We start from the raw sequence: 14,864 nt of genomic DNA on the forward strand, positions 1-14,864 counted from the left end.
CACTTTCTACAATAAGCTGAGACCAAAAGGATTACACCTTAAAAGTGAATGTGAATTATAAGCAGATGAACCCTCACAAGTAATCGCAGAGTGAACTGCAATTGTATTGGTCTTCCAGAGAACGTTAAGCATTAAATTTAGTTTATAGTGGCCCTAGACATGTCAAAAATAAAAGCAAATCCTATGTAGAGGAAGACACTTTCATCCTAACCTTCAAATAATTATTCAAATAATTGTTTTACAATAGCTAGCACATAGTCAAAGATAACCAGGCACAGACACCATTAATGAGAAGAAACAAGAATAAACAGAAAGAGACCCTCGTATCTCAGATATTGGATCATCAGACTGAGATTCTTAAAAGAAAAAAAATCACACATATTAAGCTGAAAAAAAATCAGATTTGAAGATATCTGTAAGGAATAGTAAACTATAAAAAGTGACACGACCAATTAAAAAAATAAATAGAACTTCTAGAAATGAAAATATTAATAACTAAAATCATTAGTTAGTTGTATTGTATTTAACAGCATATTAGATACAACTGAAAAAGCGTTAATAAAGTGAAATGTAGAGCTGAAGAAATTATCCCAAATGAAGTACAGAGAGAAAAAAATTGGAAAAGCAGAAGAGATGGTTAGATCTCATGAGAAGGTCTAATATTGATTTAATCAGATTCTCAAAAAAGAAAAAGAAAAGAAAATGGAACAGAAGCCGTATTTTAAGACATGATGGCTTGGTATCAGAAAGATACCAAACCACAAAAACAGAAGCTCAACAGATTTAAAGCAGGATAAATGAAAAGAATTCCACACCGATCCACAATAATGTAAGTGCAGACAGATGAAGAAAAATAAAAAATAGCCAGAGAAAAAAAGGCAGATTGCTTTGACTAGACTAACAGACTGCCTGCTGGTTCCCAGGCAGCAGGGTTGGTGGCATGATATATTCAGGGGCCAAAAGAAAATAATTGCCAACCTATAATTCCATCCTCAGGGAAACATCTTTTATGAATGAAGGCAAAATAAAAATATTTACAGAGAGAAGACCCTCAATAAAGGAAATTGTAAAATATGTGCTTTAGGCAAAAAATAAATAAATGAAATAAAATAAAATAAAAATCCCGGAATAACATAGAGCAGCAAGAAAAATGAAGGGCAAAGTATGTGGTAACTGTTAATAAACATTGTCTTTAAATATAATGATAATAATAATTAATAAATGCCTTATGAAGGATTAAAATATATGAGGGGTAGGGATTAAAATACACAACCGTAAGTTGGTAGGGGCTGGGGGTCAGTTAAGGTGTTCTGAGACCACTGTGTGGTCAGGGAGGAAAGTCAATGTATTGATTAACAACAGTCAAAGACAAATGATGTAATTCTTTGGTAATTGCTAAAAAAAAACAGAATGTGATACTTAAAAAGTACAAAAGAGGACAAAAAGAAATAGTAAAAGAAGAAAGGAAATACCAACATAGAACAGATGTTATAAATAAAATAAGGTGTAGACTTAAATATATCAGCAGGCTGATATCACTGTAAATGACTTGTACTAGCAGTACTGGTTATTAAAATATTGAAGTATTTTTATACAAGTTGATAAACAGCTTCTGCCCTGAGCCTTCTGAATGCCTTCAGCCCCCTCACCCCATGGATGGGCATGACCATTGGCTGCTCTTTTGTCCTCCAATTCGCCACACTCCTGATCCCCAGTCCATATCCTGTTCTTCCCATGGTCAGAGGATGCCTGAAACTGTAGGAGAGACACAACTTTGGAAGCGGTGGTGGAACCCCAGAGAGTAAATGCTTTGTTCCCTCTGTCCCTTCAAGGCTGTAAATGCCTGAGTCCCCTGGAGTTGCCCTCTCATGGTCACTTGTGAGAATTGCAACCTCTACAAAGTGTGCCCTACTGGTAGTTAAATATTTATTAAACCACCAATCTATATCAGTACTTACATTAAATGTAAGTGGACTAAATGCTCTAATTTACAGAGCATCTACACAAGATTGTCAGAATAGATTCTTTAAAATCCAACTATATTCCATTCAAGAGATTTATCTAAAATGTAAGAATATAGGAAATTTGAAAGTTAAAGGACCAAAAAATATACATAACCATGGAACTACTGGGCAAAAGAAAGCTAATCAATGTAGCTATATTAATATCAGGGGAAAAATAGACTTCCAGATGAAAAGCATTACCAGGGAAAAGAAAGAAATCCATTATGATAAAGGGTTCATTTGCCCAGAAGAGATCATTTTAAATTTATAAGCACCAAATAAAACGGCCTCAAAATATACTTCAAAAATTGGCAAAACTACAATGAGAAATTAACAGTCCATCATCATGGGAGAGTTTGAGAATGGTGCTAGAAATACATATTCATTTACTTCTCACAGGAGCCTCGTTGTAGACGAGCCATCTTCTTCCTGAATTAACAAAATTGTTTACAAAAATAAATTTAAAAAATGTTTAAGGTGTTTTCTAATCAGCTATTCTCCCAGTATTTAGGAATGGCAGGCTGTAAAGATAGTTGTTACGAGCTGAATTGTGCCCCTCTCCCCACCCCGCCAAAAAAACAAAAAAGATATGTTAAAGTCCTAACCCCTAGAACCTCAAAATGTGATCTTATTTGGGAATAAGGTCATTGCAGATGTAATTAGTTAAGATGAGGTCATACTGGAGTAGTGTGGGCCCTTAATTCAACATAGCTGGAGTCTTTATAAGAAAAGGAAAATTTGGACACAGAGACATAGGGAAAATGCCATGTGATGATGGAGGCAGAGACTGGAGTGATGCATCTGCTAGCCAAGGAACACCACGGACTGCTTTCCATTACCAGAAGCTGACAGACAGACACGGAACAAATTCTCTCAGAAGGCCTCAGAAGAAACCCACCCTCCCAGCACCTTGATTTCCAACTTGATAACCTCTAGAACTGTGAGAGAATAAATTTCTGTTGCATAAGCCATCAGTTTGTGGTATTTGTTAAGGCAGCTCTAGAAAACTAACACAGTAGTGCTTCTCAAGTGCAGACAAACCTGGAAATATTGCTAAAATGCAGATTCTAATCCATTAGGTATTCAGGTAGGACCTGAGATTCTGAAATTTCCTGTGAGTTCCTAGACGAAGACTTTGCTGCTGGTCCTGCAGACTTCAGTTCGAGCAGCAAGGGTGTGGACAAGCTCCCACATGCCGTTACTGTTGGTAGAAGACCATGCCTTGGGTAGCCAGGGCTGTAAGGGAAGTGCCAATGCAGCCAAAGCCCTCAGCTTAAGGATCTGTGGGGGCCACAGAGATTTATTCTGTTCATGCCCAGGTTGACGCTTACAGTCTCAGTCAAGCAGCTTGTTTTGGCAAGCCACAGGTGGCAGACCTGTGAGAACATGCACACAAACTAGGTACTCTCTGCCTGACTCACAATGTGTCTTGTAGGTAGAAAGTCAGTAAATTCTTCTTCGGGTACATGGTCTTACAAAGTAAGAATTTTGAGCCATGCTTTTGACTTACAGTATATTCTTTCAAAGAGACTTGGGTGTCGAATTGAAAATGTTCCCTAAGCACTTCCAAATGTGCAAGATGAGCAAGCCTAGACCTTCCAAAGGCTTCCTCCTGGGGCACGACTTCAGAGAAGTAACCAGGACCAGTGGTAGAGCGGACCACTGCTGGTTTTCTTCAGCATCTATTCTTTCTTCTTTGGGGAATAGCACCTAGGTCTTCTATTGGGGTAACCCCTCTCCAACGTGTAGTCTATGTGGTTTCTGGTATGTAAGCAGCCCTAGAATCAGATTATCACACTGGGACCCAAGCCAGGCCGGTGAGAATCCATTGTGAGACTTTTGCTGAAACTTTTAGATGAGAGACACATACATTCTGCTGTGGCTGCTGAGCTGGTGGGATGGATGCCTGGAAGAGATGATGGCCATCCCTCTTTCTCCTTGAGGGTACAATGTACAGTGTACAGAGGGTACAGATCGAAGCCAAGGCAAAGGAAAACACAGCCCGATGTGTGTGTGTGTGTGATGTGGCGTGGGTGTGGTGGGTGGATGGGTGTGTGGTGGGGTGGGGTGAGAGAGACAGAGAAGAGTAGAGAGAGCAGAGAGAGAGAGAGAGAGAGAGAGAGAGAGGAGAGAGAGGAGAGAGAGAGTCAATGACTGGTGATGTTATTCAAAGCCCCGGATCCAGACTTATCTCCAAACCCTATCCCCGCCCCCTACCCGCAAAAATCTCTTTTTGATTAAGCCAGCTGGAATTATACATACACAATTTATGAATTTTTATTTAACAAACACTTTTTAGCAATTCCTACGTGCTAGGCACTATTCCAAGCACTTAACATATATTGACTCATTTCATCCTTTCAACAACCCTATAAGGTATGTACTATTATAATCCACATTTTCTAGATAAGGAGGCTGAAGCACCAATAAGTTGAGCAATAGAATCAAGATCTCCAGCCCCTAAGTGGCAAAGCTAGGATTCAAGCCTAGAAGTCTGGCCTCATAGCCTGTGTGGGACACTACTACACTAGATTACCTCTTTAACAAGGGGGAGACTATTTAATAATCAGAGATGCTTAACAAGGCAGTAAGTTCCCCATTATGAGTGGTATGCAAAGGTATGGCAACCATTCCGCAGAAAAATATTAAAGGGATCCAAGCATTTGACTTTTAGATGGTGGGAATTCAGTGAAATGAAAGGACACTAATTAGTAAGATGAAAACATACGAACATATAAAACACATTGATATAGTTATTTGGTCAGATTAAGAATACTGTAATACTATAAGGATGGTGTATAATCACTTTTAACTCTAGTATAAAGGTTAAAGACAAAAATACTTAAAATAACTAGCTACAATGATTTGTTAATGAATATACAATATAAAAAGATGTGAACTGTGACATCAAAAGCATAGAATGTATGGAGGGGGAAGTAAAGAGTAGAGTGTTCGTATGTGATCCGAGTTAAGCTTAAAATAGACCGTTATAACTATAAGATATTTTATGTAAGACTCATAGTAACCATAAAACCAAAACCTATAGTAGATGCAGAAAACAAAAACAGAAAGGATTCAAAGCATACCACTACAGAAAACCATCGAATCACAAAGGAACACAGCAATAGAGGAAGAAACTACAAACCAGCAAGAAAACAACAAAATGACAGTAGAAATCCTTACCTATCAATAACTACTTTAAATGTTAATGGATTAAATTCTCCAGTCAAAAGACACGGCGTGGCTGAATCAATTTTAAAAAATGATCCAACGATATTCTGCCTACAAGACAATCAACTTTAGCTTTAAAGGCACACATATGCTGCAAGTAGAGGGATGAAAAAGGATATCCCAAGCAAATAGAAAACAAAATAGAGCAGGGGTAGCTATATTTATATCAGATAAAATAGACTTTAAGTCAAAAACTGTAACGAGACCGAGGACAGTGCATAATGATAAAGGCGTTAATTCATCAAGAGGATATAATAAGTGTGTATATATATATGTAATATAATAATAATTGTAAATATATATGCACCCAACATAAGAGCACGTAAATATATAAAGCAAATATTAACAAATGTGAAAGGAGAAATAGCAATACAATAATAGTAGGGAATTTCGATAACTCACTTTCAACAATGGGTATATCATACAGACAAAAAATCAATAAGAAAACACTGGGGCTTGAACTATACTTTATACCAATAGACCAAACAGACATATAGGGAACATTCTTTCTATCCAACAGCAGCAGAATACACATTCTCAAGTGCACACAGAACATTCTCCAGAATAGATCATATGTTAGGGCACAAAACAAATCTTAACAGATTTAAGAAGATTGAAATCATATCAAGTGTCTTTTCAGATCACAGTTGTATGAAACTAGATAATAGGAGGAAAACTGAACTAAAAGATAGTGGTTAACTATGGGGAGCGATGGATATATAATTAACTTGATCATGGTAATCGCTGCAGAATGTATACATATATCATTAAACCTGAGAGGGAAAAAAGAAAGTGGCAGCACTTAGATTTGAACCCAAGAGTCTGATTCTATGTCAAGGGAATGTCCAAATGTCTTTAAATCCTGAGATTTTGTTATTCTCTTCCTTGCATTACCCCTGTCCACTCAGTGGCATCTGGTCCTGTTGAGCTCACCCCATGCTGGCATGAGTGAATTCTGAGATTGTACAGAAAATAGCAGGAAGTAGAGATTTCTCCAAAGTGCTGAGTGTGGCTCAAGTTTACCCAAAGTAGAGGATGTCAATGTTGCTCTATCTTAGAAATATATTGCTTAGACCTGAGACTCGACCTCTGTGAGCCTCAAGTTTTTTTTTTTCTGTAAAAGGCAATTGTATTATTTTATATAGTTTTTGTAAGAATTAAATGAGATAATATATGTGAGAAGTTTGTTCATTCATTCCACAAATATTGATTAATGGCCTACTATGTTCCAAGCTCCATTTTAGATATTGGGATTTGTATTGGACAGGGGCTAGGCAAAAAAACAGAATTTACCCCCAAATGGTTTAAATAAAGAGATTTTAATGAACGAACCACTTACAGAGGAGTGTGTGGGGCTTAGGGAACATGAGACATCCATTATCTAATAACAGCAAACAGCAGAAGGCTGAAGTTGGATTCAGCCTTCCTCTTCTGTGCTCACAGGCATCTAGGACTTGCCCAGATTGGTGGTGTGGCTTCAATGGCAGAAAGCCATTATCATCCCTAGAGGTGAAGGGACAGGAGTGGAAATAGAATTGCTGGACTTAAATCTAGTAGGTTTCATCTAGACTTGAGCAGGAGGTCTGCTCAGTTGAAATTGTAGTTCTGGAGGAAGTTGGCTACCTTCAAAGTCATGGCACTGAAGCAGGGTGGGCACTAGCAAGAAATACCACCCTTCCCTGCCCTCTATTCTGCTGGGGTCTCACGTTGGCCCAAGCCAAGCAGAGACAGTTGAGTCAGAGAGCCAGGTTGATGCTGTCCCCAGAGGTCAGCCTCCTGGGGCCCAGAGCAGGATAGAGATGAGTGGGATGGGGGCAAGAGGACAAAAAGAGAATAACTCTCTTAGAAAATCATCAGTGAACAGAACAAATTAAGTCCCTTTTCAAGTTCAGATTCTAGTGTGCTTTGTTAATGGCAACGAACACGAGCTGGTTACATCATCTGTAATTGCAGTAATTAAATCAGTAGCACACCCCTAACTCTGATTTCTGTCAAACACCCAAACTAAGGGCAGCCCGTTTGAGGTGCTTAACAGCAACCCAGACATCCAGGTTCTCAGCAAAGTTGCAAAATTTTATTTAGGAAGCAGAGCAGGGGCCATTCCAGGTCATGTTAAGATTCATGCTTTGTGGATGGCCGTGGCCTTTCTGGGCCCAAATTCAAGCCTGGCTTCACAATGGAGCAATAAAAAAAAGAGAGAGAGAGAGTCAGTTGTGTCTATACCGATAGATGGGATTTGAAATACAGGACAGGAGAAACCAAGAATGAGAAACACCCAAGAGGCAGACATTAATGAGGCCTCAACCTAATTATTGCAAGTCCTGCTCTCGGTTTCTAGCGTTAGGCAACTCTAAATTACAGGCACCTGTTCAAACCACAGTGGCTGATAATATGCATCTGCTCATTAGAAGGTCAGACCTTAGGGGTGAAGAGAGGGAGCCAAGAATCATAAGTAACACAAGACCGTGAGGAAAGGCATCGGAGACTCCAGTATCCCCTTCACCCCCAGGACCTACCCCAGACTTACTGTTTCCAGGGAGGATATTTGGAACAAGATGGAGATACGTGGGGCTTTCCCAGAGAAGAGGATATTTTATAAAATTTTAGAGGTCCAGAGTTAGGAGAGTCCCTTCGAATTTTCTGTGTGTCCCCATTTTATAGATGGGCAAACTATGGTCCGGGGGACAGAGAGGAGGTCAAATGTCCAAGTCCTCTTAGCACATGAGTTCCTGAGCCAGAGTCAGCTCTCAACTTTCCTGATCTCTATCCTGGAAACTCTCAAACATGCCATTAAAGAACATTATAAAATGGTGTGCCTTTACTCTTTATTGCCCAGTCTTTTGAGCATCCTGAACCTGGATTTTCAAATTCCAGATATCCATTCATTCAGCAAATATCTACTGAGCACATTCAGAGTGCCAGGCACAGTCCGGCAAATATTACAAAGAGCGCAGTTTCTGCCCTGACTTCTCGGTCTGTGTCTTTTTGGAAAAGTGCTCCCTTTGACTCTCCTAAATGGTTACACACCCACTGAGCTTTTCCTACTTTCCTTTCTTTCATTCATTAAAGATGTGCCAGGCACAGAGGATACAGCAGTGAACAAAATAGACAATAGTCCTTGTGGAGCTAGACTTAAGTTGCAGAAAGCAGACAACAAAGTAAGCAAATATGCATTTTAATGGCAGGTCGTGAGAACTGATTGAAAGAAAGAAGAGATAGAGAGTGACTGGTATTTGAGGAAAGGCGAGCAGCAAGGCCTCTCTGAATAGAAACCTACATAAAGTGAGCAGAGCAAGCCCTATGGATTTGGGAAGGAGCTTCTCCCTCTGTCTCTTGACTTTGAGTGGATGTGCACACTGGAAAGGGGCAGCTCTGGGGCCAGAAGAGGCAAAGAAGAGAGGCAGAGACCTTCGTCGGCTTGGTGTACTCATGCCCAGGGTCACGTTTCCACATCCCATCTCTGCTTTCTTTTCTGAAGTTGGATTCAGCCTTCCTCTTCTGTGCTCACAGGCATCTAGGACTTGCCCAGATTAGTGGTGTGGCTTCATGGCCGAGAGCCCACATAGGGAGGCAGGGCAGACCACCCGTGGTGGGTCCCAGCTCTGCCTTCCATAAGCCATAAGGCCCTGGATAAGGCTCACCACCTTCCTAGCTCTTGGGTTCCCCATCTGTAAAGTGGGAACAAGTATGTATGAATGATATGTATGGAGCAGGTAGAGTGATATTTGGTGGACAGTCTTTGCATTGTTCTTCCTTCATCTTGAAACACTTCCGCAGATGTTATCATGTCTCACCTCCTTTCAAATTTCTGATCAAATGCCATCTTTGCAGAGAGAACTTGTCAGACCATACTGTCCCCACTCTCGAGGCCCAACTATGCATTTTTTTTCTTCAAGCATTTATCACTGCCCAAAATTATAGATAGATGATAGATGATTGATAGAGAGATGAGGACGTGGTTCCATAGTGTAGCAGTTAGCACATCTGCTTTACATGCAGAAGGCCCTGGGTTTGTGCCCCAGTGGAGCCACAGTCCATGGTCTATGGCCATGCCACCCTGAACAAGCCCGATGTCTGATCTCGGAAGCTAAGCAGTATCGGGCCTGGTTAGTACTTGGATGGGAGATCACCTAGGAAGACCAGGGGCTGTAGGCATAAATAATAATAATAAAAAAAAGGTAGATGATAGATTATATATATATATATTAATATAACATATCACATATTTTATAGAGATAATATATGCTATTATATAATTACATTGACTAGATACAAACATTAATGTAATATAATATATAATAAATATGATATATAAAATATATGACATTTTATGTATTATATTATAGATAAGATATGCTATTATATAATTTTAGTTTGTTCCCACTGTGTTCCTAGCCCCTGTCACAAATCAGGTTCTCAATAACTATTTGTTCAATGAATGAAGGGATGAACCAGCCCTAAGCAATGGCTAGGTGTCCTTGTTCTTATTGCTCTTCCTGCACTGTGACTGATCTAGGAGGGTAGTAATTATTATTTACTTCTCATGTCTCCCACTGGGCTGGACCTTTCTGGAGGATCAGGTTAAGGACTGTTTTTCCTGGCACAGTACTTACGTCTTTGCTGAAACCACTCAGGACCCTCTGACTCTTCAAATGAATAAGAACCCCACAACTTTGCAAAGTAAAGAGCTTGCGACTGAGAGGCCTCCAGCCTTAGCTTGCACCAGGCACAGACTTGTTGACCAGCACACCGCCTACTGCCTCCTCTCTCGAGGAGGGGACAATGAGTCATTGAGGGTCCCAGCAGAGCAGCTTTGGAGGGGGAAGGCCCCGATCTATCTCTTCACCCAGGGCCTTTGCCCTCTCCAGTGCGAGAGAAAGCTGGGTCCCCAGGGACTTGCAGAGGTGGGGCGTGGGAACGGGAAGAGAGCTGCACAAGAAAGAGACAGTGAGAGTCTGTAAAGAAATGCCAGGCTCTGCTGCCATGTGTCTCCAGCCAACAGGCCAGTGGCAGATCTGCCAATTCCCCCAGGAGAGGGAGCGGTGCTCTGATGGAGGAAAACAGTGTGGCTCCCGATTCCCAGAATGGCTCCAGGGCTGGGTCCCACTTCACCGTCCTCTCTCCCTTCACCACCCCCCACCCTGGGGACTCACTCCCGACCTGTGGGAGAAATCGCCCCGATGGCCACTTCACCCTTTTGGCTTTGGCCTTTTCTCATTCGGAAGCAATCATCCTTTACTAAAAGGCTGCTGGGTACTGGAGACTTCTCCGTGGCAGGTAATTTCATCCTCTTTTGAAAGAAATGAAGGAACAATTTTGAGAAGGGTAATGCCTAATCCGAGGTCACACAGCTAATGAGTAGGGCGTTGGGGTTCAAATCCCCATGACTTCACATCACACTACCCTTTTACCCGGTTGGCACAGCTTGATACTGAGAAGTACATTTGCACTGGTGTCAGGTGATCCTGGGTTCGAATCTCAACTCCTCATTTGCTTTTTGTGTGACTGCACAAGTAACTTCACCTTCTGATTCCCGGACCTTCAATTGTAAAACTGAAATAATGCCTATTTGAGGACTAAAAAAGGAAAAGTCTGCTAGTGCCTGAAACACAGTGGGTGCTCTCTAAATGCGCACTCTGCCCCTTCCTCACCCGCTCACCCCACGACTCATCTTGCAAACCCTTCCTTTCCTGGCCCCCCAGGGTGAGCCTGGTGGGGAGCGGGAGGATGAGACTGTCTAGAGCCTCCTCCCCCTCCCCTGACCCCAGGCGACATGGTGGAATGAGCTAAACTATTTTCAGAATCTCTCCCTTCATTTAAGCAGGTCCATCTGCTTCCGGAGGGCTTGGTGATCCACCAGTTCAGTGATTTTTAAACTTTTTCACGAAGGCAAATAATTTAGGAACCCCACTGCCCTACTTATTAAAATGCAGATGCTTGGGCCCCATTACCAAAAAGACTGATTCCTGGGTGGGGCACAGGGATCTGCATGTTGTCAAGCTCTAGCTGTGAGGCTCCAAGACCAGGAGTCCAAGGACCCTACTTTATTTTATTTTTTTTAGGACCCCGCTTTAAAAACCACTGCACAAGCAGCCTGTGAAGAGGGGTGGCAGAGAGACAACGAAAACGCAGAACAGCGTATTATTTTAATTTGTTCTGCATAGTTTTAGAATAAATGTGAAAATTTTAGTGACAGTCATACACACACAAAAAAATCAATTTGAACTTGCCTTGAGAAGTCTGAGATTCCAAGTCTGTTTCTACCAGTTACTGACTGTGGGGCTGTGGAACAGTAATTGTTTTCTTTCTGAGTGTGTTTCTTCAGTTGCGAATGAGGGTGGCAACTTCAAAGGACAGTTGAATGAATCAGAAGGGGGAAATGGATGTATGGAATATACTTGATAATCTAGGAGTAGTGTGTACACATTAGATATTACATGAAGACAAACAATTTTTTTCTGGGACATTTCATTTCGATAACAAATAATATTTCTGTGCTATTAAGCTTATTTTCTGGCGTTCTGCAATCTATTCTTTTACTTTCTGTGGTGTTTATTCTGATGGCAGTGAGATGTCTGAGAATGAAGTTGACCCTTGGACAAGCAGCTCTTCATTGAAAGAGGTGGCCTCAGTGCCACCACCACCAGGTTATATGCGGTCTGCAGACCCCTGACTTTCTCCTACAGATGATATCGGTGGTGTGTATGTGTGTGTGTACGTGCATGTGTGCGTGCGTGTGTGTGCAACATTTTTCTTATCCGCATTTTCTTATTCTCCACCACCAGTCCTACTACAGACCAAATCAACTTTCTCTCTCACCCGGATTTCTGCAGTTCCCTCTTCACTGCTCTCCTCGTTTCTGCCGTTACCCCGTTTCAATGATCAATTGCTGTGCAACAAACTACCCCAAAACTTAGTTGCTTGAAATCACAACCGTTTTACCTGCTTGCAGTCTCTGGGTCAGGAATTTGGGCAGAGTTCGGTGAGCTGGTTGTTCCGCATGTGGTGTTGGCTGAGTTGGTCACTGGGCTTTATTCAGCTGGGGGCTGGGCTGAGCCGGGCTGGGCTGGAAGGTCCCAGTAGGCTTCACGCTCATGTCGGTGCTTCAGTGCATCTGCACGTGGTCTTGCTTTCTCCATGCAGCTATTGAGCTTCTTCACAGCAATTTGATCTCAGGATAGTCGGACTTCTTAGATGGCAGTGTCAGAATTTAGGCTTCTTTCTAGTTTTAAATTGTAAAACTGAAATAATGTTACAAGAGGGGTGGAGGGTGTCGATACCTCAAGAGTTAGAAGTTACGCAGCATCACTTCTGCTACATTCTAGTGGCTAAAGACAGGCAAAGGGAAAAACTAGATTTAAATGAAAGGAGCAGCCAAGAATTTGAGGATGCATTAATCCACCGCATCCCCCTTCTATCCATTCTCCCCACAGCAACCAGAGTGATTCTTCTGAAATTAAATCAGATACCAAGCCCATGTTTAAAACCATCCGAGGGCTTCTCATCCCTCGTAGAGTGAAATTCACAGTCCTGACCATAGTCTTTAAGACCCCAGATGGAGCAGACTTACGCTATCTCTTCACCTTTCTTCCCCTCGGCCGTGCTGGTGCTCCTATTCCTTGGTGTTCTTTAAACGGGTCGGGTGTCTTCTTCCCTTCTCAGGGCCTTTGCACCTGCTATTCCTTCAGCCTAGGAAACTTTTCTTCCGGGTATGAACACAGCTCACCCCCTCACTACATTTTGGCCTTGCTCATATGTTGCCACTTCCTTCTTTGACCGTGCTATCTAAAATAACCTCCCATGTGGATTTCTATCCCCTCACCCACCTTTACCTTTTAACAGCGTGCAGCACTGCTTTTATGTTTGTGAACGTGGTCCTTGCCTATCTCTGCACTAGAACATAAGCTTTTTGAGGGCAAGGGTCCTTTCTATTTTGCAAATAACCACATCTCCAGTCCCTAGAATGGTGGCTGGTACCATTTTGGTTGAACAAGTGACTGATTTCTTCTTCCATCCTGCATTTTGTTTTACTTTCTGCATTTGCACCTACCTCCCCGCCCCAAACTGGGAGGTCTTTGAGGGCAGGGGTCATGTTGCTTTGCTCATTATAGCCAGCTAGCACCTGGTGTAGTCCTTGCTAACTGTCTATTGGGAGCTAGATTTGAATTCCACCCCTTGTTTGAAGCTCCAAGCTTACTCTTAAAATTTTCTATTGTTCTCCTTGCTCTGAAACATACTGAGCTCATACTATGTTCCATATAATGTGATCAGCTAGTGAATAGCATGCATTGTCTTACTACAATGTCAAAATGGTGCCACGTGGTAGAGCTTGTTACTATCTCTATATAACAGATGAGAAAACTGAGTCACAGAGTAGGTCACACAGAAAGTGGCAGAACCAGGATTCATACCCAGGCAGGCCGATTCTAAATCCTTGCTCTTAATAGCTATACAGTGCTGTTTCCCACACGATTGAGTCCTTGGTCCTGACTAGTCTGTTTTGTGCCACTTCAAAACTGTTCTATGCTTGTGTCACTTATTTCCCCATTTCACTCAGGTTTGTATCTCTTGATCCTCTTTTAAGCCAGCTTTATCACTTACATTGGGAAACATGATGAAACTTTCTGTGCCTCAGTTTCCCCAGATACAAAACAGATAATGATCCTACCTAATCACAGGTGTGGTTGAGAGAATGAAATGAGCTAATTCACAAAACCATTTACAACAATACCTGCCATATAGTTAGCGCTCAATAAACCTTAGTTATTGCTATTATTATTTCTTTTCTCCAAAGTATGAAACACAGTTTTAGCCCTGGGACATACATTCTGATACTTTTGCTTCAGCCAATAAACAGTGAGCCTTTTTACCTGCTTCAAAACACTGTTGCAAGATGCCCACTATCCCCACACAAAGACCTTTGTGTCCTGACACCTTTGCCATTCTTCTCATCGTGATATTCTTTCACATTCAGCCAGTGTGAACTGAATGCCTGCCTTGTGCCAGGCTTTCTGCGAGGCACTTCCTATACACTGTGTCACTTTATATTCTTGTCCCATATCACAGATGGAAGAACTGAAGTCCTCAGAACTTATGTAACTCGCCCCAAGGAAACAAGAAAATAAGAAAAACATAACTGGTCCTCCAGTCTCCTCTGCTCTTTTCCAATCTATTTTCTACACAGCAGCCAGAATGAGTTTTTATTTCTCTTTTTAATTGATAGACTTAATTTGTTTAGAGAAGTTTTTGGTTCACAGCAAAATTAAGAGGAAAGTTCTGAGAGTTCCCTTATACTCCCTGTCCCCACACACGAACGGCCTCCTGCATTATCAACAACCCCCCACCAGACTGGTACATTTGTTAAAGCTGACGAACCTACATGACACAGCATCACCTGAAGTCCATAGTTTACATTAGAGTTCACCCTTGGTGTTGCACATTCTATAAGTTTTGACAAAAGTATAGGGACATGTATCTGCCATTAGAGAAGCTTACAGAACAGTTTCACTGCCCTAGAAATCCCGTGTGCTTCGACTATTCACCCCACCACCCCCAACCCTTGCCAACTACTGATCTTTTTACTGTCTGTAGTTTTGCCTTTTCCAGATTGTCATATAGTTGAAATCATAT

General features: G+C 41.6%; 1 protein-coding gene and 1 pseudogene across 2 annotated transcripts in view; both read left to right on the forward strand.

The window, feature by feature from the left end:
* The window catches only part of SYN3 (synapsin III), a 409,605-nt gene that overhangs the window by 80,340 nt on the left and 314,401 nt on the right, over positions 1–14,864 (forward strand). The window lies entirely within an intron of this gene.
* Positions 9,274–9,389, forward strand: LOC120615276 (uncharacterized; annotated as a pseudogene).

Source organism: Pteropus medius, unplaced genomic scaffold, assembly GCF_902729225.1.
Source record: "Pteropus medius unplaced genomic scaffold, Ma_sr-lr_union100, whole genome shotgun sequence".
Taxonomy (NCBI): domain Eukaryota; kingdom Metazoa; phylum Chordata; class Mammalia; order Chiroptera; family Pteropodidae; genus Pteropus; species Pteropus medius.